Here is a 25,845-nt window from a genome sequence, read left to right on the forward strand (position 1 = left end):
CACATGCTTATTTACTTGAATATGACATGTGAAATTTCGCTTGCATGACTAAGTTTGCATTGGTCTGTGGTCTGCTTTTTGAAACCTTTCTCATTACATGGCAATTGTACACAGCATTTTGAAACTCTTCTTCTGATCGAAGCGACTTGAGATTGCAAACACCGTTGATAAGCCTCAACTTGCTGCCAAAATGCTTCACTAATTGTACATTATGAATGTTAAAACTACAAATTCATTTGTACCCTTTTGCTCCCACAGAGCTACAAACCTGTCAAAGAGGTAATAAAACAAAGACTAATGCACACACATTCACACACACACACACCATCAAATGTCTTTGTTTTGGGGTCAGAAATTGAAACAAAAGTCAAAATTATCTTTTTAATAAAAAAAGACTTTTCTCAGAAAATCGACTTCCTGTTCGATCAGCAGCTTTGCAATGTTCAGGTAATTATTGAAGCGAATTGATTTCCTTTGTTCATTCCAGTGATCAGAAGTATCAGCTGTTTGTGGCCCTATATGACAAATCTGCGTTGATGGTTTTGTACGTGTATGGATCATCATTCGTTGGATTCAATGTAGCACATTGAAGAGATAGACGTTTTCATTAAGGAAATAGAGGCAAATTCAAAATGGAAAGTACAAAAAAAAACTTTATTGCTGCATCAAAAGATCTGCAGAAACATTCAATGTGAATGTGGGAGAGATCTGCAAGCCAATAATTTGGGGAAAGAAAGTAACTTATTCACAGAAATGATTGCATGCCACCATCTAAAATGTTGCCTATATTCGATGACTAACAGGACAATGTGGTGAGATTACATCGTAATAGATAAACAAATAAGCAAATAAAGCATATTGAAAATTGAAGAACGGTTAGTGTTGCATTGAGAGTGAAGAATTCTTGCACTGTCATTGGCATATTAAGAATGTCGATACTTTGCATCATAATAAAAACGAAAATCACGTATGTTTTTCAAGGAAATTGCTTGAATTCAAGTGTCTATCATATGCTTCCTTCGAAATATCTATAAAGACACACGCACAAAACATATAAGTGATACACACAGATCTGCTTCTGCTGTTACAGTCATATACTTCAAGTTATTTATTGATACAAATGCAATAGAAATTACTCGATGCAACACAGAACACGAGTACGAGCAGAAATATGGAAACATTGAAAAGTTATAACTTGACTTCCTTTTTAATGATGCATTTCTACAGTTTTTCTTTTTCTTGTTAGCTTGAATACACAAAACCGTGCCATAGCTGGAAAAAAGTTCACTCGCACGGGAAAATTGATTTAAAACCCTCCATCAAACAATTAAATGTGAAAGCACATTTTAAAATCTCTTGCAAAGATGATATAAATCTGATAATCATCGTTGTGCCCATGGGCCTGAGCTGAGCTTACCATAGAAATATCATGTTTGTACTGAATTCATGCATTTTTTCTTGACCCATGTTCAGAGCTGGAACACTGTCGAAAAGGTAAGACATCGTGCCACCCATACCCCCACAACCAAAAACAAACGTCGAATTTCAAGGCATAAATAGGTTAGTCATTCATTTTTTTTTAAAAAAACGGGTCATACATTACAATTTCTACACAAAAATGCTATTTTTAAATGACGACATTCACAAAGCATGGATTTTCCGTACCGACTGTACGATTGTAGCATTCAACAATTATTCAGAAGACTCTACATGCTCACTATCCACCCTGGTGCTGTCACCTCCTTGTTGGTTGTGACCTCTACTACTGTCTTCAAATTTGCTTTTGTGCATTTCTGGTTTTGGTGCATAGAATTGACAACGAATCATTTTAAAAGAAACGGGGTGGGGGGGGGGGGGCGCATTGGGTGTAAATGTAAAAAAAAGGTATAATGAAAGATTGTCTTTTATTCTAAGGCAAACAAATCCACACGAAATCAGGACGAGGTTATGAGATGCAAACGAAGTCAGTTAGTAGAATGAAAAAAATAATCCATGTAACTGATTACATCTTTTCATCATACACAATATTTATATTTGATAACAGACTGGTAAAGTATTAAGATTAGATCCTGCCTGACAGAAACAAGATATATTAAATAGAGATTAAGCACAACAAAACAGTTTGCATTGCATTTGTCTTCTTGAAATTCTGATTCTCTGGTCAGCAAATTAGAAGGCCCAAATTTATACATCACCTTTAAAAAGGAATTTTCACATTTATGCGATTTGAATGCAAATTTTCATCTTCTATTACTTCCTAAGCATCTGCAAAGACTGAGCAAATAATGCTGTTTTCTGCACTCAGATGTATTTGCGCTGTTAATGCAGCTAGCTCGTGTTATATTACGACATCACCTTTAAAAAGGAATTTTCACATTTATGCGATTTGAATGCAAATTTTCATCTTCTATTACTTCCTAAGCATCTGCAAAGACTGAGCAAATAATGCTGTTTTCTGCACTCAGATGTATTTGCGCTGTTAATGCAGCTAGCTCGTGTTATATTACGACATCAATGAATTAAGAAAATGTCTGACGAACATGCAGTACAAATCTGGAAGATGTTTCAAATGGAGCATTAAATTCGTTGTAAATTTAATAATTAGTTTTATTTCTTTATAATATTTTCCCATTTGATGTTTCATTTTGTATTTTAATTCATAAGAACCATATCACGACAAACAGGAATGGGCTCTTCCATTTAGATGCATGTGTTCAATATGATTTAAAATTTGATTTAAGACTAATCCATGTGAGGTGAAATGGCAGAGTATCTCGACAGGTTGTATCTGGTCGTTGAATTTCTAGCCAGGGTATGTGCACGAGATGGAAAATATTCGCTGAAAGTTTAATTTTCTTATTTCCTATTCTCACAGAACTTGCAAATCTTCAAAAAGGTAAGCTGCAAAACTAAAGTATTGAATTTGTCGCTATGTGGGGTGTCAAATCAGTCCTTCAGTTTTCAGTCAGAATAGAAATAATACCATCAAAATATGTATTGTTCCAATGTTGCTTTATGTCAATGCTATTTGTGATTTGAGAGTAATGATTGAGGAGATTCACAAGCTTGCAATTATTCTGTTTGTTAATTTTTTGCAATTTTGGCTTTGTTTGCATTTGGGGCTTTGAGTGCAGGTTAGGCAGTGAATCGGGAAACAAAAAAAGAAAGAGCAATGGCAAGGGATTTCGCTGAAAATGCAATTAGGAAAGATATAAACCTACTCCTAAGTTAACAAATAGACTGTAGAATCAAATAATTCAGGATATGCAGGTAGGGTGCGAGCCTAGTGATTTAGTGTAATATCAAGACTATCATTAGAGCTTATTACCTCCTGCTTTTTAAGTATAATAGTACTTGATGACGAACCGGCCAAAATAATAGTACTGAATCAAGGACAACAATGGAAGAAAGAAGGAAGCAGAACTGTGGGCATTGCATTGGAGGTGTAAGCCTTCTTACACGGCTACCAAGTGTTTAGAAGTCCAGTATCGACATATAATAATAAATACTATTCTAAATGTATTTTACTTGATTTTGAGTTACTAATATTTTGCTTCCAATGTATATGTTAGTGCCCACTAAAAAAGATGATATGTTGTGTATACAGAGGCCTTTCTGCTGTCACTAATAACAGATACATTGCAATTATTAATAACGATTAAGTGCCATCATTTCTGTCTACATTCTACACAAATAACAAAAAAAAAAGATATTTTAAACAATTTATGAGTAATAGGCTTTTTTTTTTAAAAAAAGTCATTTTTGTGTTCTTCTTAATGGTATGTTTATTGGTAAAGTAGGTGTGCCTGGGATTTCGGGTGAGCTTGTCAATTGCATGCATAATTTACATAATGAAAGGAGACACCGATGGCTGTTGGATTGTTTGACTTTGGAATGGAGGAATGTCACGAGCGGTTTTCCAATGGTCTGGATCCTCATCTGATTTTCATTTCCATCATTAATTTGTATGAGAATATCAAAGACAATGGTCGATAGCAAAATTGCTGTCATAGTAAAGAGAGAAAATATTTTTCTTGTATTTCAACGGGATCTTGATCAGATGGGTCTGTTGGCTGAAAGAAAAAAGCTGGTACAGTTGAATTGCTGTATTGTATTTTGGTGCAACAAGCAGTGGCAAGAATATTGCATTTCATGAAACTACCTTGGATACTTCATTAGAACAGAGGGTCAAAGGGTTTAGGAACATACTTCTTTGAAGATTGCATCACAAGTCGACAGGGTGTCCAAAAAGGCGTTTAACACACAGCCCTGCATTCTTCAGTGTAATAGTGTATTACAACACGGAGATAGGCCCTTTGGTCCAAAGTGGCTCATGCCGACCAAATTGTCCATCCTCACGAATACCATTTATTTGCACTTGGCTTAAAACTTTATAAAGTTTTCCTTTTCAAGTATTTCTCCAAAGATCTTTTAAAGGTTGTTAATGTAAATAATGCCCTTCCTGAAGAAGGGCATGTGCCCGAAACGTCGAATCTTCTGTTCCCTAGATGCTGCCTGACCTGCTGTGCTGTTCCAGCAATAAAGTTTCAGCAATGTAAATAGCCTCAAACACTTGTGCTGGCAGTTCATTCTACCTGCTTAACACCCTCTGTTCAAAAAATAAGTTTTCCCCTCAGGTTTATTTTTATTCTTTCCCCTCCAACGTAAAACTGATGCACACTCGGCGTCAATTCCCCAAATCCTGGGAAAAAATCTCCGTCCATTCCGATCATAATCATTACAATTGTGTAAGATCCCACCTCAGTCTCCTATGTCCTAAAGAACAAAGTCCTCGCTTGTCGAAACTCTCCCCATTACTCAGATCATTGAGTTTACGTAACGTCCAAATAACCTTCTTTTGCACATTCAAATTTAATAACATCATTCCTGTGGCAAGGTGAGCAAAAATAAACAGAATATTCCATGTGCGTCCCCACCAACGTCCTGTTTAACTGCAACATGACTTCCCAACTTCTACACTGAATGCCCAGACAAAGGACAGTCTGTCAAAAACGTTCTTTACTGTCCTGTATACCATTTTCTGCACACTCTCAGAACGTGCATCTAAACTTCAAGGTCCCTATATTCCACTCTACTCCTTAAGACCCTATCATTCACCACGAAACTCCAACCTTGATTTGACTCTCCAAAATGCAAGACTTCACATTTGTGCACATCAAAATCCCTTTGCTATTTCTTAACGTGATTCCCGAATTGGTCAAGGTCTTGCTGTAATTTTTGATCACGTCCCCACCTGTCCACAAAACCGCCTATATTAGTGTCAATTGGACACTTAATAATCATGCCTTATACATTCATACATCAAACAGGAACGGGCCCAGCATCCGTCCAGACTTCCAGTGAGACAAGCATTATTTCACAAAAACCCTCTCCTTATTACCATTAAGCCTATTAAGCAAATTGCGTTGTGCATACAATTTGCCTGCTCCCCATGGATTTCATGTAATCAAACCTTCCAGGTTTGCAGATGCTGGAGATCAGACCTGAAAATGTGTTGCTGGAAAAACGCAGCAGGTCAGGCAGCATCCAGGGAACAGGAGAATCGACGTTTCGGGCATAAGCCCTTCTTCAGGATTCCTGAAGAAGGGCTTATGCTCGAAACGTCGATTCTCCTGTTCCCTGGATGGTGTCTGACCTGCTGCGCTTTTCCAGCAACACATTTTCAGTAATTAGCAAAGACAGTCGACATTAGGACATAAGACCTCTCTGATGAAGGGATTATGCCAGAAATGTCAAGTCTCCTCCTTCTTCAATTCCTCTTGTCCTGCTGTGCTTTCTCATCGCCAAAGTTTTCCAGAGCAGCCAACTATGATGAAGCTTGTCAAAAGCTGACTGTATGTCAAACAGACTAAGTTGAGCAGCCTATCTTCATCAATCTTCCTGTCCACTTCATCAAAGAACTCTAACGAATTTGCGAGACATGATCTCCCAGACAAAAAGCAATGTTGATATTCTTTTATGAAACGCCGAATTTTCAAATGCACATGTATCTTATCTCTAAGAATATGCTCAAGTACCGGGCCTTACTTAAATGTTAGGATCACTGGTCGGCCGTCGCCAGGTTTTCTTTGCAGCTTGCCTGCAAAAAGGGCACAACATTCACCACTATCCAGTCTTCCAGGATCACAACTAGATGCAAATATAAAAGCCATGGAGCCAGAATTTCTTCACTCCATCTTCCAGTGTTCTGGGATATAGCTTATCAGGACCAGGAGGCTTATTCACCTTCATGCATTTGGGATACTTTCAACAAATCCTCTGTTGTGACATGGATTGTCTCTACGATATGATCACTGACTTCCCCAAATATCCAAGTCATCGTGTTCTTTTGAAGGTAAAAGCCTGTACTGCACCTTTAAGAGAGTGTGAATGCTGTTTTGCACTGAGAGCTTACAAACACCTGTGCATATGACGTGTGGCAGTCTCATTGTGTTCTGGATAACAGAACATATATCACATATGGTTATAAAATGGATAGTTGTGCTGTTTGCTCTTTTGTCAGCAATTCGAATTTAACCAATCAGTTTAAACTTTGCCTCAGAATTCTAAAACCCAATCGAGTTTGAATACTTATCTTTTTCCAACATCGGATCAATGACGAGATACAATGACGGCGATATAAAAATGCAGGCATTTTGAAAATTGGAGATAGATCAACTGCCATCAACACAGAACCAAGAACTTAAACAACACTCTCTATCAAAGGGACCTTTTCATATGAAACATATTCGCAGTAAAACGAAAGAAGACGATCCAGGGCAATCATCAGCTGGCAAAAGACAGAGGCCAAATATGAAATCCACTGTATGTTTGAAATTAAGTTGAGGTAACTTCAATAATTGTCTTGTTAGAAATGTAGATTGTTGTAGAGTTGGAGGCAGGTAATAAACATTAAGAGAAAGGGGTGCTTAGAATTGTGAATAGTTGTTTTTTAATGCTCACTTTAAGTGTTAAAATAATTGACGTTATTTTATTTAAACTGTACAATTTCGGAGTTCACTGTCAGTCATAGTTTAACAGATTACGAGGCGAGGTGAGCTTTTCTGGGTGTTTGGTTTAATTAACAGAAGGTTTCTCTGCTGTGTCGTAACAATGTCTTTCTCCACGGTAAACACAGTTGAGAAATATTCAATAAGGACTTTGCTCATCTCCAGCGTTTCTACACACATGTGTCCACTTTGGTCCTTGAGATGTCCAGTTTTGTCTCTACTTATTTTTACTTAAAAAAAGTTTTTGGATTCACCCTCATCCGAAATTATTTGAGTATAGGAGTTGGAAATTCATGCTAATGTTGTGCTGACAAACTGTGAGCAGTTATGGTTGCCTCGTCCATAGGAAGGATATAATTGAGCTGGAGAGGTGTCAGCAGATATTTTCCAGGGTGTTGCCGTGTGCAGAATGTTTCAGCTATAAAACAAATGCTGTGACTCATTTCACTGGAGTGTAAAAGTTTGACTGCAGACTTGATAGAGGGTTCATAATATCATGAAGATGACAGACAGATTAATGACAGATGTTTTCCCTGTCAGATAAGGGACTACAAGACTGGGGACACTTTACTAGGTAAGAGGAAAGAGATTTGAAAAGACACGAGGAACAATTTGTCTTTTTACACACAGGGTTTTTTGTTTGTAGAACTGACTGAGGTATTGTTGAATGTGGGCAAACCTATAATGCATCAACGACACTTCAGTAAGTACCTGAATAGGAAACGTTACAGCAATTTGGGCCAGTGCAGACAGTTTTGACAACTTTAGAGTAGAGTTGCCTTTATTTGTTATTTCTACCATATGCAACCGATACAGTAAAACAAAGAGAGAGATGCTGTTACTCCAGGACAACTAGTGTTACATGCACAGGTCAAACTACGTAATCATTACAGTGTATTGTAAAAAATATATATATTTCTGCAGCTATTCTAAGTCAGGCAAAAAAAAGCGTCTGTGTTAAGGAATCTGATGGCTTGTACGAAAAATAAACTGTTGCGCAGTCTGGCTGTGAGAGACCGAATGCTCTGGTATATTCGGCCAGATGGGAGGAGGGAGAAACGTTTAAGTGAGGAGTGTGTGGGGTCTTCCTCAATGCTCTGAGCCCTTCGGATGCAAACTGTGGTGCAAATATCTGTAATGGAGGGAAAGGAATTATTTCAACATGTCCTGTTTGGAAGAAAGAGTTTAGTTACTTTCTGTGTGAGTCGATAACTCTTAGAATCTAAACAACAATTCTATTGATGTTTCATTCTGTGGCTGGACAGGCAGTCCAAAATAACATGATTTATGATGAACTTCGTTCAAGGGGGCCAACATTTAATTCATGTTTGAAAATGGAAGCCAGCTTTGCCTAACGTGACTGCGTCAATCCACATGCTGCTGAATCCAATGGGCGGAAATGCAAACAGATTGTTTGAAAAGAAACTTGACAGCAGCAGACTCTGCAATACACACAAAACGTTGGACATAAATGGGACAATGGCATTTTGCCTCTGGACAATCGGGAGCATTGATATATTCTCCAGACAAGGAGGCGCCTCACACTCTTATTTGAAGGAACCCACATGGACCCAGGAACCACCATAATCGACACTTCAAGGCGATTCTGCTATGGATGTCCCAACGACTGTTTGGATGTGATTTATCAGGGAAATTAAACCTGATCAATCCATTGGGCAGATCCGAAAGATGTTCTGAAAAGTGCACAAAGGCACGGAAGAATAAGTTTAACTGGAAAATTCCACTCAGCGTGGTAACACGAGAATAACCAACGAAAGTGAAGATACCTTCAAAACCATCGAAAGAGGAAGAAGATATCACAATATAGAACCCGATCAATTTCTTGTGCGGTGCTATGCGATCATCCAAGTTTTAGTTAAAGCATAAGGTAGTTTCTAGTGCTTATCGTTAGTTTATGATATGCTATATTTTTCTACTATTAGTTGTGTTCAATAAACGAATAGTATTGTGATAAGAGACGACTCACAGTTATTTTGCAGCATGTAAGAATTTACACATACTGTGTGGCAGGAACAGCAGTTCCATATTTAAAATTCTCGAAAACAATGCAAACTCTTAAAACAAGTTTTTCATTGTTTGTTTGTTTTTCTGTTTTTGCACCTAAGAAAATTCGAAAACATCTTTCACAAAAGTAATTCACATATCACATTATTGATCAATGTATCGGGAAATGAGAACTTGCAAAATATATCTGATTTTACTTAGATGTATTAATTATGCACAAGTGATGATATTTGATGAAAATATTGACTTTGTTCCTCTGTCTCAACAGATATTATTTTTAATTTTCATAAGTGACCCCAAAATAAAGAATTTGCCGTTCTTGTGCAAATTGCAAAACAAGAAGATAATTTGTTGTCTGGCCACAAACTTAAGTGGGAACGTACACCAATAAGAGAAGCATATAATTAAACCGATGAACTGCACAGTTTTCCATCCAAGGTAATTATAATTTGAGAGCAACGATCGAAAGTCAGTGATGCCCGAAATGTAATGTTAAATGCTGGAAGTTTCATAAATATATTAACATCCTTTTCCATGGGATTATTATGTTACATATTGCAACGTTAGTTTATGAATATGGCAACGATAGGACAAAATTATAATGATAGAATTCAAATCATATGATGATAACTGAGAAAGGGTCGCACACGCCAATTCAATATTCGAAAGAAAAGCATACAGATTGGAATCCATCTCTATAGAACCTATAATTACACCATTGGCAATGAGGAGCAGGAGATCTCCCCATTTCCAAAATGCACGACATAATCTCTCCTAATGAACACAGACGTAACCTTCTAAGTCATTTACCAATTCCATCAAAATGGACAAGAACAGCAGAGATTTCGGAATGCCACCACATCCAAATTCCTGTCTAAGCCATTTATGATAGTGACTCGAGAGTACCCCATCTTTTCTACTTAGTCGCTAGTTCAAATGTCTAGAATTCTTTGACTAGCTATATTATATAGCTACACACGTTAACATGGACTGCGGTGATTCAAAAAGGCACCTTACCAGTACATGATCAGGGATAATTTAAAAATTATGTCCAAGCCTAGGTTGTCCATGTCCGCAATTAAAATAAAAAAACAAGACAAATCGGCATTGTTAAAGAATGTTTGTGAGAAAGGAAAATAATTTGGACAGCACGCAAATACACACTCAAAACCACACACGTGAACATGAATGTGTAAGAGCATCTGTGCGTGCCTATGCTCAGGCACAGATTCTCGACTCTTGCCATGTTTAGAAGAGGATCATTAAACTCTGATTTCAGTCAAACGTTGGACCAGATTAACTAATAGATTTTTAAAAATTTCTGAAATTTCTGCAGTGCAGAAAGAGGAAGCAAGTTTCTTCCTCTATTTAGATCAACAAAAGAAAATCAATTCCTAAAAAGAAAAGAGCTTGGAGGGGATGCCAGTTGTCAGATTTGGTGTTTTTAGGATACGAGGTTAGACCGTTTTTTTTTTTGTGAAGTCATGTTACCCATAATTGGTTATTCTTGCGGAAAAAGCATTGTGATCGAGAAGAAAATGAATCATGACATTATGTAGAAAATTGTGATAACAATTGAAAACTTATTCTAGGATGTTATAGAAGGGTGAAAAGACTGCCATGAAACTCATCATCTAATGGTCAGCATGACAAATACATATGTTCTGTATACACAAGTGCAATCAGAGAAAATAAAGTCACTCATTGCACTGGGCACAATGTTGTCACTTTCTATCAAAATTAGCTCAGCTGAATTTAGTTCGCTATTGAAGCTTTATCAGACCCCCCCCCCCCCCCCCCCCGCCCATTTCCAGTTTCTGTACTGTAAAAAAAAATAAGTTAGACTCGTAAATACAACTGTTTTGTGAGTGGAGGCCACTGTCCTGTGTGAACAGTCGAGTCACAAGCTGAGAAACAAAGATAAGTTCGATTGCATTTTATATTCATTATGATAGCTGCCTTCATGTGTCTTGAGATAGCTACTGTAAAACAATGTAGGTTCTTGACATCGAAGCCGCAAATTCAATTGACACATTAGGTGCGTAGAGCACCTAATGAACAAATAAGACATTTTAAATTCGGACAACACAGCATTGGCACAATTAGAAAGACAAAGATGGTTTGGGGGACTGCTGAAGTTCCAAAGGAACACGAGAGAGGATAAGTAGAACAGAGTGAGACAGGGAGATGTGAAATAAATTAAAAGGATGTCAAAAAATTATACTAAGCGAAAAATATTATGAGTAGTTTGAAAACAGGCACTTAAATGGTCTAGATGAACTGAATGCATCTTTTAATGTCAAAAAGAAGGAATTACAGCTCTGTGTACTACCTTATTTGTGTGAATAGCGCCAGCTGCCCATCGAACCTTCTCCGCTAATACATAAGAATAAGCAAGATCCTGGCTTATTTTTTCATGGACTTAGCTACACCAATTCACCCACTCACTACAGGGCTTAATTCATTTCCTGTTCAAGCGTCTAACTACTTTTGACTTAAAATATTGAAGGAAGCATCCTCAACTGCTTTACTGGGCATGTAATTCCCCAGATATACAACCCTTTGCGTGAACAAGTTTCTCCTCAACTCAGTCCTGAATCTAGTAACTTTTATTTTGCCGCTATGCTCTGAGTGTTAGTTTCATCCACCATTGGAAACAATTCATGTTCCAATTTCTGCTCCCTTCATGTTTTACTTCTTTTTATATAATGCTCAGTCGTTCTTCTAAATTCCAATTAATATAATCCCAGTGTATTCAATCTCTCCTAAGAAGGCAACCCATTTAATTCTGGAACCAAAATAGTGAACCTCATCTACACTGTGTCCACTATCAATATATCCTTTCTCAACTTAAGAAATAAAATTGAACACAGTACTCCATCTGCGGCCTCAGCAGCACGGCATACAGCTGCAGAAAAACCTCCCTAATTTGAAACTCGATCCTTATTGCAAAAGTCAGTATTCTGTTTTTTTTCTTAGTTGCCTGCTGCACTTGAAAACTGACTTTTTGTGATTCTTACACATGAAAACCTACGTCCCTCTGCACAGTCACATGCTGTATTTTCACCTTTTAGTTAACAGTCCATTTTTCTATTTCTATTACTAGTTTGGTTGACCTCACATTTAATAACGTTGTACTCCATATGCCAGACACTTGTCCTCTCACGTAATCTGTTTATATTCATCTGTGGACTGTCAGTGTCCCCTGCACATTTTACTCTGAAACTTACTTTACTGTCATCTGCACACTTTGAAACACTATACTTAACACACAATTGCAAACTATCTGTCCAACTTGTGAACAATTTCGTTCCAACACTGAATCCTGAAGTAAAGCATGCGACAGTGATCACCAACCAATAAACACCCATTCATTCCTCCTCTTCGATTCCTGTTAGATAACCAATTTTCCACCCATGCTAATAAGATACCATAATGTTGTGAAGCATTATCCTCATGCAGCTGCATTTTGTGCAGCACCTTGTCGAATGCCTTTTGGAAATTTTGTTATGCCATATCCACGGGATTCTGGTTTTCCATTTTGCTTGTGATGTCCTCACAATAGTCCAGTTAATTAGTTAAACATAACTATCATCACATCTGCCTGGTAGCAACACGTTCTACTAGATATTTTGATACTTCGTCATTTATCATAGATTGACGAACTTTAACTACTACTGATTTTAACCCAACGGACAAAGGTTGACCGTCTGTTCTATGTACTCTTTTTTAAACAATGATGTAATTTTTACTGTTTTCAAACTGACAAAATTACCCCAGATTCCAGCGAATTTTGGATAATTACCACGATTGCATTTGCTATCCCTCACACCCATGATATCCTTAATGCCCTCTGCTGCATTACATAACAGATAAGAGACGTGTCTACCCCCACACCTAATAGATTGTTCTTCAGTACAATGATCTTTTCTAAGTTGTCACATGCTATAGCATCCTTGTCATTAAATATTTCACCTTTTTGGTCATTTCTTCATTTCATGTGCTGAAATGTCCCTTCTCATCAGCTAAATGAACAATGTTAATTAATCTTTGTTTTCTTTGTATATTCGTAGAAGGTTTTGCTATCAGTTTTCAAAATTCTGATCTGTTTTACTATCATAATCTCTCTTACTCTTCTTTATAGGTGTTTTCGTCGCTTTCTGCTTTTCTTTGAATATTTCTCAATCCCCAATGTTCGCAAACCTTTATTCTCTCTTCGTCAGCATTTGCTATAAACGTGATACGCTCTTTTACTTCATTAGTTATCCACGGCTAATCATCCACTTTTGGACAGCCATTCCTTTTGACTGTTGTAGACTTTTGCTGAGGAAGGGTAAAAATCAGTTTGGAAGTATTCCACTGTGGCTCAATTCTAGAAGCTAAAGTGGAAGCGTGCAAAACATTGCAAAGATTTTATTTTCTTTTGACACGTTCTCAGAAATGTTTAACGAAAGAAATAAATTAAAACATTATATTTATGTAATTGTTGACTTTTTTTTTCATTTGACGAGGCTGTGTCTCCAATACCATTCAGGTTTCATTTGCCATTTCCATTCTTCGGACTTGTAATTCTTGGCATGGAATCAGACGTTCCTATTTAAGAATTCAAAATGAAATTTCAACTTCAGTTTTAACTTTAGCTTATCTGTGATCACTGAATCCATTTATGATCCCTGTATTTCACTGATCCATGATGATCCCATACTTCAAACCTAAAATTTCATGAAATTGCGCATTTCTTAATTCGTTGGTACTCATGACCGTGCATCAAATAGATGGAAATGAAGCAACATTAACTTACGAGTCAAAGCATAAAAGGATACTGGTCAAATGCTCGGAGAATAGAATTATAATATTTATGTGCTTATTTTGGGAAGCCTGGACGCAATGAAACGTTGGAATTGTTTTTTTTCTGTGTTGTGAATCTCTATCATTGTGATTTTGGTTTTGTCAAAACCGAGAATGTTCTGAAACCCGACAACAAGCAACGTATTGCTTTACAAAACAGTATTACAGAGCCAAAAAGCACGGAATTTCGAAAATAAAATTATGTTTCTTTGGAAAGGCTTGCTGAGGCGTTATTTTGTATTACGGATTTATAATTTTGAACATTTAAGAAGTTACTCTGAATTTACATGAAAGATTTCTCATCATTGGACTGAAAGAAAAAGAAGATATAAGAAAATGCGCACTGAGAAAAGAGAGAGATAGAAAGAGGAAGGTTGTGTGTGCATGCACAAGAGAGAGAGGGAGTCATAAAGAGAGAGGCAGAGAGACAAAGGCAAATAGCGACAGAGAACTTGTTGTCTACTTTTCCCATGTCCATTTTGATTTATATAATCGCTCCGAAATTTCACAAAAGCACCACCCTAAAAGATGTCCAGCTCTTCAACATTTAAACAAATAAGAATCAGTTGACAATGCATTGCAGAAATAGCAAATCCAATGCTCACATCGCCAGAAAAATCGTCATTCATTTTGTGGTAAGCATAAAATTGCAGTGCAAGTTATCTGATCAAAACAACAACCTGTAGCTGTAAACAGTTTGTTAACTGAGCGGATGGGAGTTCGAAGCCGAGTTATTCCACAGAACTACAAGACTGTTCAGGAAAACCGTCAGTCATTGATCACCTTTGTTGCAAACAGTATCATTTGATTGTAGTAGGAAAATAAAAATGTGTTAACATTTTGAGTCTGAATATCATGTACATGATAGGATTTAGATTTTCTGCCAGATGTTGAAATTTAGAAACAGAAAACAAGCATTAAGGTCATCTTACGTGCCTGGTCATTTGCACGTAGTTTGACAACCTGAAAACTAAGTCGGACTTAAGAAGGGTCAACAATAATCAGTAGCCAGTCGCATACCAGTGCTGCAGGTTGAAAGTGACTTAATGAATTCAAATAAATGCTACTTACATAAGACTAAAAGCTATTCCCAAATTTGGTTAGCTTTGAAATTAAATGTTCCAGGAATGATGTGAAATTACTCTTTTGAACTTCTGCAGAAGCTGGTATAATGAAATTGCAAATTCACCACGTTTCGAAATTCAATACGTTTCGAAACGTATGCATTGCATTTCCGTGGCTTTGGGAAAATAGGCTGAATTGCCGAACTCGTGTTACTCAGTTATCTTTCATCCGTGGATTGTGGCTGAATGAAACAAGTGTTTGTGTCAAAGTTTAATTGATCCATCTGACTAGGCCGTTTTCGTTTCGAAACGGATATTCATGAGACTTTGAACTGCTATTAAGTGCGACTATTACAATAGCAGCAGTTTCCACCAGCTCAGCGTGATAATGCAATTCAGCACAAACTGTACAATTTCCAATGGAAATGCAATTATTTTTAATCATTAGATGACTTCATAATTTGACCATTGGTGTTGTTTGGATGTCATTGTAACACAAACGCATCCTTTTATCAAATATTGCATGTTGTTTTCACATGATTTTAGATTACAGACTAATACAAAGAGCAAGCATATGAAATTTTGGGAAAGTGTTAACAACGATGCCATAGACTAAAAAAAGACAACACACCACGAGAGTTTTATGAAAAATGAGTATGGGATAAAGAATGAGAGATTGAGAAAATTAGAGAGAAGTAAAGACACTGAAAAAAGGAAAGAAGTGCCGGGACAATGATTGAATTATTTTGATGGGGAGGTTGTGGAAAATGAACAGTTGGGGAATTCGTATTACCAACTGTATGCAATGTGTAATGTCGAGATCTAATCTACGAATACCAAGATGACTGAAAATTGTTACGTTGCACACTTAAATTCTAAAGTCGTCATTGAAGATTACTGACTTGTGGAAGACAGAAACCAGGAGAACTAACTAAACTGTGTTGAGAAATGAAAAGTCCCGCAATAATATACTTGAGTTTAGCAATCTGACAAGTCTTTTTTTTCTGAAAGGAGGAATTCATTTCGAAATATCCATGTGTTCAAGGTTATTATTTGCAAGAATGGAATAAGTAAGAAATAATTGTAATATCTGAAAAGATTCTTGAAAACAAATCCTGAAACAACGTAGTCCCTGATGTAACGTGATCTAATCTGACAACGAATAAAGAAATAAAGCGAAAGCAGCATCTTTACCATTTGTGACGCAATATAACCTTCCACAAATACGTCAGGAGACACTTGTCGCAGGGAACATGCTCTCACATTCATTCAGGATTGTAGTTAACTCTCGTGTCGAGTATGAAGTCCGAGCTTCCTTAAAAATAGACTTGAGACGAAATAGTTTTGTCTCTGCCTTAATAGAGCGTATAGTAGTGATATATTTTTTTGAAAATGAGAACTGTGCCTCAAAACTCAATCTTTTGTTTTGATGTAAAGATATAGCTGCAGGGACACAGCTTCAGGTTTCCTTCAGCACATTATTCTGTGAACTGTCAGAACGTTGGTTTAGGGCCTATCCCTGATCATCTCCATCATATCCATAAATCTCTTAAGTCGAATAAAGTTGTATAATAAAAAAAAGATTTCCCTAGTTTCATCAGCTTCAGTTAAATCCAGGACCGGACTGTTTTGTTCAATTCCTTCAGACTGAATTTGAAATGTTCTGCTGATGGCATTTTAAAAATCTATTTCCCTCAGCCATTCATTTTGCGAATACCTCTGGTCATGTTGGGGAATACTAACTCTTCCAATATCATTACCTTCTTGGTTTTGAGATTCTCTTCACTTTGTCTGCACATCTGTTCTTACATACTGTTGTATCTGACTGGGTGATGGCTATAGTACTCCCCAAAAACTTTAATTGCTTTTGATTTCTAGCCAAGACTTAATAATATGACTTTGTTTGAGTGGCTATTTAAGATGTCAGTATTCCTTACTAGTGCTATTATTTTATCTGGTTCAGATATGTTTTCGTGAATTTATGATTATTCAATGTCTCGACTTCGCTCCCTGTTTCCAGCACTGCAATTGCCCCATCACATTTGGGGATTAGCCCACTATTGTCCAATGCCTCATCTTTCTTTACCAAGAACAAAGCACTAATATGTTCGAAAGTAAATCTCCAGACAGGATAAGCCCTACAAAGCAAATGTTACAGCTATTTCCATGCATCCTTGAAAGTATTACTTCTGATCTGTATGATTTTATGATCAGTATTGCGTCCAACAGGCAATGACATTCACCACCTTCCCTATATTGCTGAAATAGCATATTCTGGAATGAGTTGCCAAACCTCTCTCAAACATGTCTCAGTGACAGTAATGTCTCATCCTTCTATTTCAAGTTCTATATTCAGTGCTTAATTTGAAGCATCTGTTATAATAAATGGAGACCCATTTGTCAAACCCGAATTGCTTTAATTAATCTGCAGTTTCTCTGCCTGCCATATTCATATGTTGTGGCATCTAAACCCGTCAGTTCATTTCGTCATCTCTTGGAATCAAAAGGATTCTATAAGGCATTTAATATATACCTCTTTTGAAAAGCTTGCACACGTTCTCTCAATATGCCAAATCTGTTGTCTTTGCTATCTCGATGTGTCTAACTAATGTCCATGACAATTTTATAATCGATTTGCTAAGACATGATCGTACACAAGCTTGCAGCTTAAGTGATTTGAAACTGTTTTTAATGCATTTTTCATGATTGAAACTTACACTGAGCCACGAATCATGAAGTATTACCTGTCGACATATGATGTAGCTTACATTAAAATCCTGTAGTCACATGTTATTTCCGTGAGCGAAGAATAACACTATCAAACTGATAATCATTTCTAATTATAAGTTGGATTCAATTCTTTAAAATTTCCGTTTGTCACCATGTTGCATTTTCGTCAGGTACTTTGGACTCGCCTGTGATCGATGGTGAATTATTCCTATTTTAAAATAGAGTAATTCCTTGGAATCTAAGAGGAACAGGAAGCGCAGTGGATAAAACATGATTAATGATGCCTGACAAGTAATATATTCAATATGAAAATGGAAGCTGTTGCACAATTGTGCAATTTTGTCATGATCCACAGGGCACACAGGAAGATGGTTCTGTTTGTTGAAGGCCTGTCACCGTAGTTACTGGAGATCTGTACATGAGGCAACTCTGAGGCAAATGCTTGTGTGAAGTCACAAGTGCCTGGAAAGCAATTCTTTCAATTACACTTTGATCAGTGCTTACTTTGTTTAAAGTGGAAGATAAAAATTCAACTTGTGTTTAAGTATCCATTTTTGCTTTGTATTACTTTGCCCTTCTCTGAGATGCATATTTGAAGTTTACTTAGAACATCCAATATTTTTTTTTGGGGGGGGCAGTTAAAGAGGCCGAAGTGTAGCTTCAATCTTCCTGTATGGATCATGCTTGGAAAATAACCTATGACTTTTATGAACACTGTTGTTGGCATTCTTACCACATGCACAAACTTGCTATCTGTGTTTAAATATATCAGCAGAAACTTGCGCGTCTGCTGTCAATGGAAGTCAAATGATGGCACCAGATGTATGTACAGGGAAGCAGTCTCTCAACATATTATACACTCAAAGAAAGAGAAGGGAAGGCTGCCTGTTATGCAATCAGGGAGGATCAGTCAGACAAAATAAGCGTCAGTTACGTCTCCTGTGTTTGGTTCTCGACAGCAGCAACAGCAGGTAAGCAGATCTCGCAGCACCTGCGGTGACGTCGAGTCCAGGGAGCCTTTGAGGTAGAAAATTCAGCGGGGGAGATCAAGCACTTGTGGGAAAATGTTATGAAGCGAGCTTGGTTAAGCACATAGAGACTGGAATCCTAATTCAGACGATAACTCTGCATGGACACCACGTACCAAGTTGCGAAAATCTGTGATGAACAGCTGGATGTTGTACGGTGCTGACTGGACGAGCAGGTGCGGTGAAGTTTATGGAAATGGAAAGACTAACTTTTGAATTTGTTGAACCTTTATTCACGTAAACTCATTATACTTTCAGTATTTTAAAGTTTATACAGTGTGATTGGTAATTTATTTTGTATTCCAAGATGGCGCTGGAACGTGGCAATATAGTGTATTTTTCTCTGTACCTCAGCAAAGTGGTAAAACGTGTAAGAAAATGCATTTCAGAAACTGGCAGCAAAAATCACAAGTGGGACAGTTAAGATATATCAAAACTGCACTTCTTACAAACAGTAAGAGACTGCAATTGCCTTATTGGTAGGGAATTGTGTTAGTTCTCTTGGCTTGGTTTCAAACAAGATTTCAAGTAAATGGCTAGGTACGTTGGACAAAAATATCATTGCAAGCACCAAATTGAATATGCTAAAGACAATAGAAGAATAAAGTTAAAATACAAAACAGCGAACCTGTTTTGAATGCGCAATTATTCAACAAAAAATATATCCATATATCATTGAAAACAAATTAAATGATGTATTGGCCACAAGTCTGAGATATTGGTATGATTGAACACAGATAAATGCTTATGGTGGGACAGTGATCAGCACTTTGAGTTGGGATGAAAGCAATGCACTCCAAACAGCTCTTTTCAGAATGAATGAACAACGTTTAGGAAACGTTTGGTTGGAAGTAAGAACCGTTAAGAGTCAATGAACACTGATTACAGTTATTTTAAGCAGCTGGTGCAATTGAATGATAGCCCTGATAGTATGGTTATATTGTTAACTGGAATATGTGGGAAGCATACTTAAAGGTGTGGCGATATATGCACTCATAGAATTGAAGAAATACATAGATGTACAATTTTGTTGCCATTGTTACGACACTGCGGTGTACCCCTCTGCTAATTAAATCAAACAGCCAGAAGAGCTCACCTCGTCTCATAATCTTGAAAGCATGAGTGAGGGAGAACTTCCGAATTCCACCATCTAAAATAACATCAATTTATTTTTAAGTCCAGAAATGAACTATAAACAACAACTGATTCATGACTCTAATCCCCCCGCCCCTTTCGTTTAACTGCTATTTATCCACCACCAACTCTACAACAATGTGCTGTGCCAATAAGACATTTGCTAAAATTATGTTAACTTAGCTTCAAAACCACACATCGACTGTCACCTTCTCTAACTACATTCTTCCCGCTACTGAATTCCCTGGGTCGTCTTGATTACTTTTTTTTATTGCGAGTATGCTTCCCATGTAGTGTTATCTTTGATAAAGACTGTTTCTTAACTTCTTGCATCTGTCATGATAGCAGTTGCTCTCTCTCGAATATGCAAAATGTCTGCAAATTTATATCCCCAGCATGGGATCAACTCATTGTTGCTATGTTAGGAAAGGGCATGTCGGTAACCTATGAAAATAATGTAATTCAAATTCGATTTAATTTTTGTATCTTGTGGCATAATTTAAACTGGTTGGCAAAAATCGAATTGTTCTCAAATTGGAAATCGAAACTCAGGTATCCATTTCACAGCCAAATGTTGCATATGTTTAATTTATCAGAACACTCTGGCCATGCAATGCAGTTATATCACAGGTGTTTGTAAGATCTAAATTCTGAGTTCACTCTCTCTTAAAGGTACAGTACATGCCTTCAAATTCATAACGCCAGGCATTCAAGACTCTGTGCTAATTGCTGCAAAATGCAGTTTAAAACGTTCCGTGGCTGTTTTCAACCAGCGCAGATAGGATGGACCAAAGGCCTTGTGTTTTGTTTGTGTTGTGGATCTACATGAATTTGTGTAAGGTCTTTGTGGTCTATGCGACAAATGTGTGATAGAATTAAATTTTATAAAAAGGATTGAAAGGTTTGATCAGACATGATCATGCTAACTAGTGACAGCAGGTTCAATTGGCAAAATGACTTATTTCTGTTGCTGTACTCCTATTTTCCTAATCATAATATTGCAGACAGCATTATTCATATTTGAAGCTCCTGTACCTTGTGTTACTTCATAATCAATTTTATTCTGGATTTCTATTTTGAATGTGCATGGATTTTCTTTATGCCTGTCAATAAAAAAAAAATCATCTGCGTCCAATGACTTGTGTTTGTTTATCTCCGACAGAACCTTCGAATTTAAAGTACGGTAAGAATCCCCAAAAGGTTTACATTTCCACGTTAGGCCAACATTGACATGTTTTTCAATTGTATTGGCCGGACTGACCAGCTGTTATTGCAATCTTTCAACGTTGGCCTCCTGCACTTCCAGATATTATCAAACATTCTAAAACTGAGAGAGGACTCAAAAGGGTATTTTGACATGTGCGAAATCCAGATATTGATGGAAGTTTCTCAACAACTAACACTTGTTGATGTTTTTTTAAAACAAATGCTCATTTCACTATCGCAAAATCTGTTGGAAGTATAAAGTTTCATTCTGCAGGATAAACAGTCTTAATAGGAAACCAGGAACTAATAAAGTGCTGGAAACGCTCTGAAGGTTTAGCTGTATCTGTCCAGGGAAATCAGATTTAACACTTTTGGTGCTGTGACTCTTGTTCTGAACAATCATAATAAATGCCATTTAACCTTACTTCTCCACTGTTAAACGATGAATTGTGAGTATTTCCTTTTATCATTCGTTGTGAAGTTCATTGTGATGGGAACATGGTTGAGTTTAAATAATAAACCGCATCATGGAATAACAGATACGCTGCGGTTTTGTTTCAAGGAATGAGAACGACATCTGTTAAGCGTCACATTTAAAATATGAAGTGAGCAATTAACTTATGATTGACAGTGGGAGAGGCTATATTGAGGTTGTAAGTAATGGATGTTCGAAAAAACTCTTGAGACAATGCTACGCAAAATCTTGTTTTCCTTACGTATGCAAATACATCAGTCAAGAGAAACCCTGGAAAACACGGCCATAAACTTTAAACTTATAGAAAGTGAACTTCTAACAGAGCAACTTTGAGGAAAACAAGATGACAGGTCAAGGGGTAACATGCCTGCATAAATACATAGGCTAGTGATGTCTCCGTGATCTGAACTCAATGAAATAATCACGGGGGAGGTTTTTGAGAACAAATCTCAAGTATTTGATCGTAAGACCTAACAAGAGTCAAATCACCTCCGAAATGTAAGATTTGTCAATTCTGTACTAATTTGATGGCTCATATGGAAACTGGCTAATAGATCAGATAGAGTAACGTAGTTCTGAATGATATAAGGATTCCTTAATAACTTTAAGTGGGTTGCAACTTTCGTTTTTAATGTATTCCGATATTATCGCTAAAAACCAAGCATGAGAGCATAAATGCAGAAAGTACGTAAATGTTTCTTTATGTCAAATACACTGATGCGCATTTGATTGAGAACTGAAGTTTACAGGCAGTATTGGTAACTGAGTGGAGAAATTCTATTCACATTAGAATTTCAAAGATCAGGAAAACTCTACCCATTAAGTAGGCAAACGTGTCACATTATCAGTCATTCGTATTGAACTTCGATTGCATACCCATGTGTCTTCTCTCTTTATCTCTCTGTCTCTCACATTCTCTGATAACGTCATATATATGTCAGTAGAAGTTACATTGTCGTCTAACCTTTGCAACAATTTCATGCACCAATGTATTGTTGAATATCAGTCTAAAAACAATGTGCAGTATTGTTTGCAAATTAATTGTAAATTGCTTTGATTCAATGTTAGATTTAAGTGTCAGCCATTTATGCTGGAAATTACTTCATTAAATGTTAAATATTCTCAGAAGTATTTTCAATGATTCGCAAAAAAATTGCAATTAGCAACGCTATACTAATGTCGCTGCTGTTATCAGTCATCCGTGTTTCCAAGGATAAAACTTCTGAACATGTACTTGAAAGAGTTGTAAAATGAAAATGCTTTAAATGCAAGTTTTGATTCGAATGCTAAATAACGTATTGGTTTATCGACAACATTTTCCAGTTGATCTTACTACTCTATTGTATTTAACTGCCTGGTTCTTCTTTTTCCTCTCTCATTATAATAAAAAAAAACAATCGTAGCCCTTTGTTTTACATGTGCACAAACACATTTGCAGACATATTACCGAAAAGCTGATATTGGATCAAATAATACCTTCATAAATCATCTTTTTTAAAATTTGCATTTTACTTCATGGTGCGGCATTGGATGGTCATCTTGGAAGTAAAATAGACTGAAATACATCATTTTATCGTTCTTCCCAAACAGAGCTGGCAAAGTGTAAAGTAGGTAAGATGGTATACCTATATTGAGAGTGTTGTGCATGAGTTAGTGAATTAGTCAACTCACAGTATAGTAAAAAAGAAATAACGAGGCATAAATGATTTCAAAGAACATTTAAATAAGAACAAATGATGTGGTTAATTGTAACTTGCAAGCTATTATTGTACAGCTCACCGCCAATTGAAATTAGTTTACAATTTCAATCGATTTGTTTACTGCCTGTTTCTACAAATTATTCTTATTACTGTGTGTTTCTGACCTACAGACCAACCATCCATGGTGATGAGAATTACGGATTGAACTATTTCATTTCAGAAACGACAACACTTCAACCTTCTTTTTGAAGATAGTCAATGTTTGGCAATTCTGGTTCAAAACTTAAGCTGTTCAAACCAATGTGATACACATTTATGTAATTTGATGACGGGAGCCACTCATTCGTACACGCCATCTCCTCTTCATATAAAATGCACGTTAACTGACGACTTTTACGGCGTTGAGTAACAATGCTGTCCGTGGTGATAAATAGATCAAAGCGCTTACTGAAATCAAAGACAATGATTTGAAAAACATGGCAAGGAGTATAATGAACCATAATTTCCTTTATTGCACCGAAATATTTCGATCCGAGAAGAAACACGAGGAATATGGATTACAAGGTAGATTGGCAATTGTATCCAAAACTGGCTTAATCACAGGAGACAGAGCGTGGTGCTCGTGGCCTGGTTCTTTTAATGGAGTCCACTGCATAGTGGAATAACACAGGGTTCCTTGTTCTGTCCCTTACTGTCGGTAATGTTTATAAATGATATTTGGAGTGTGAAGTGCTGTTAGAATGACATATTCATGGATGACCCAAGCATGGTTTGGTTCACACAGTCGAATGTGGGAATCTGAAAATTACTGTGGGTTGTGGGGAGATGTTTATTTGAAGCAGGTAAACTCACAATATTAAAACGTTACTTTGATCAAAACTTTGAATAATGCAACTTTCCAAACCACAGGTTAAGTATGTGCACCTGGATCTAGTGCAGGTAGTTGTGCATTTCCGGATTTGCAGGATAGACGTAACGAATGGTCTCGTCAGTACTTTTTATATGAATGATTAGATCAAGAATTTTACTCAGGAAAAGGGGTTAGCTAAATAAATTCGACATAGATATATACCCATTGTGACAATTGGGTATTCTTTTTATATCAAATGGGAAGCAGATGTTGGCATGGGGGGAAGCATTCATCGTGTTAACTTTGTGAACACAGCCTTTTAGGGACAGACAATGAGTAATGGACACCCAACGACGCCCATGTCCAAAGTTTTAGGTGGCATGATTGCTCAGTAGTTGGCACTACTGCCCCTTTGGGCCAGAGATTCAGGTTCGATTCCCGCCTCAGACGACCGTGTGTGTAGAGTTTACACGGTCTTCTGCATCCATAAAGGCTTCCAAATTGTGCTCTGGTTTCTTCCCAGGTTCTGAAGAATTGCAAGTTCGCTAATCGTCATGCTAAGTTACCTTTAGTGTTCAGTGGTGTTTAGGTTAGATGGGTGAGCCATGTGAAAAGCAAGGTGACAGAGATGGGATAAGTGGATGGGTCTTGGTGGGATGCCTTTCAGAGGGTGCTTGTGGACGTGATGGGCCGACCAGCCAATTTGAATTTGTGGGCAATCTATGTACTAAAAATTAACAATAAGAAGAGAAAACAAAGTAACATCCTGCTCTCTGAAAGCAGCGTTAGGTATCTTTCCTCAGGTTTGCCTCCTCATCTTATAATCCACCTTCAACTTGTACATTATACAGCCCCCCATAAATGTCTCCTGTCACCAAAGCAATCCGGACACAGTCTGTCCATTTCACGCAAGCATTTGTTGACATTACTGTTTTTCTTTTTCCCTGGACTAGTAGTTTATGCTGTGTCTCTCAATTGCTTGAAATGTTCCTGAGCTGTTACCGTGGGACAACTTCCGATAATGCCTTGCCTGTTGGAATTGCCGTTAGGTTCAGTTGTTGTAAGAACAAAATATTCTAGATTTCGATATCTCTGCTTCGTAAGATAGTATGGCGGCCAGTGGATGCCTCATTTATTCTTGTAGAATGGTAGCTTCATCCGTAACGTGGTAGAGTGAGATCTCAATTTAAGTGGTATGTGACAGTAATGTGCAATTTTTTTGCTGTTTCAAATGGGAACCCAAATATAATTGTTGTGGTTCTGTTCGCCGAGCTGGGAATTTGTGTTGCAGACGTTTTGTCCCCTATCTAGGTGACATCCTCAGTGCTTGAAAGCCTCCTGTGAAGCGCTTCTGTGATCTATCCTCCGGCATTTGGAGTGGTTTGAATCTGCCGCCACCGGTTGTCAGTTACAGCTGTCCGCTGCAGTAGTCGGTATATTGGGCCCAGGTCGATGTGCTTATTGATTCAATCTGTGGATGAGTGCCATGCCTCCAGGAATTCCCTGGCTGTTCTTTGTTTGGCTTGTCCTATAATAGTAGCGGTGGTCCCAGTCGAATTCATGTTGCTTGTCATCTACGTGTGTGGCTACTAAGGAAAGCTGGTCGTGTCGATTCATGGCTAGTTGGTACAGAGAACACCTAGCGGAGAGTTCACTTCAAAGGTATGCAGGAAGGCCACACACACAACCCAAGTCCTGAACTACGAAAGCTAACACCCCAACACACACAAAAGCAATTGCATCAAGACACTATTCAAAAGTGCCACAACACACTG

This window comes from Chiloscyllium plagiosum, unplaced genomic scaffold, assembly GCF_037043375.1.
Source record: "Chiloscyllium plagiosum isolate Xiang-an unplaced genomic scaffold, Cpla_swu_hap1 HiC_scaffold_38, whole genome shotgun sequence".
NCBI lineage: Eukaryota > Metazoa > Chordata > Chondrichthyes > Orectolobiformes > Hemiscylliidae > Chiloscyllium > Chiloscyllium plagiosum.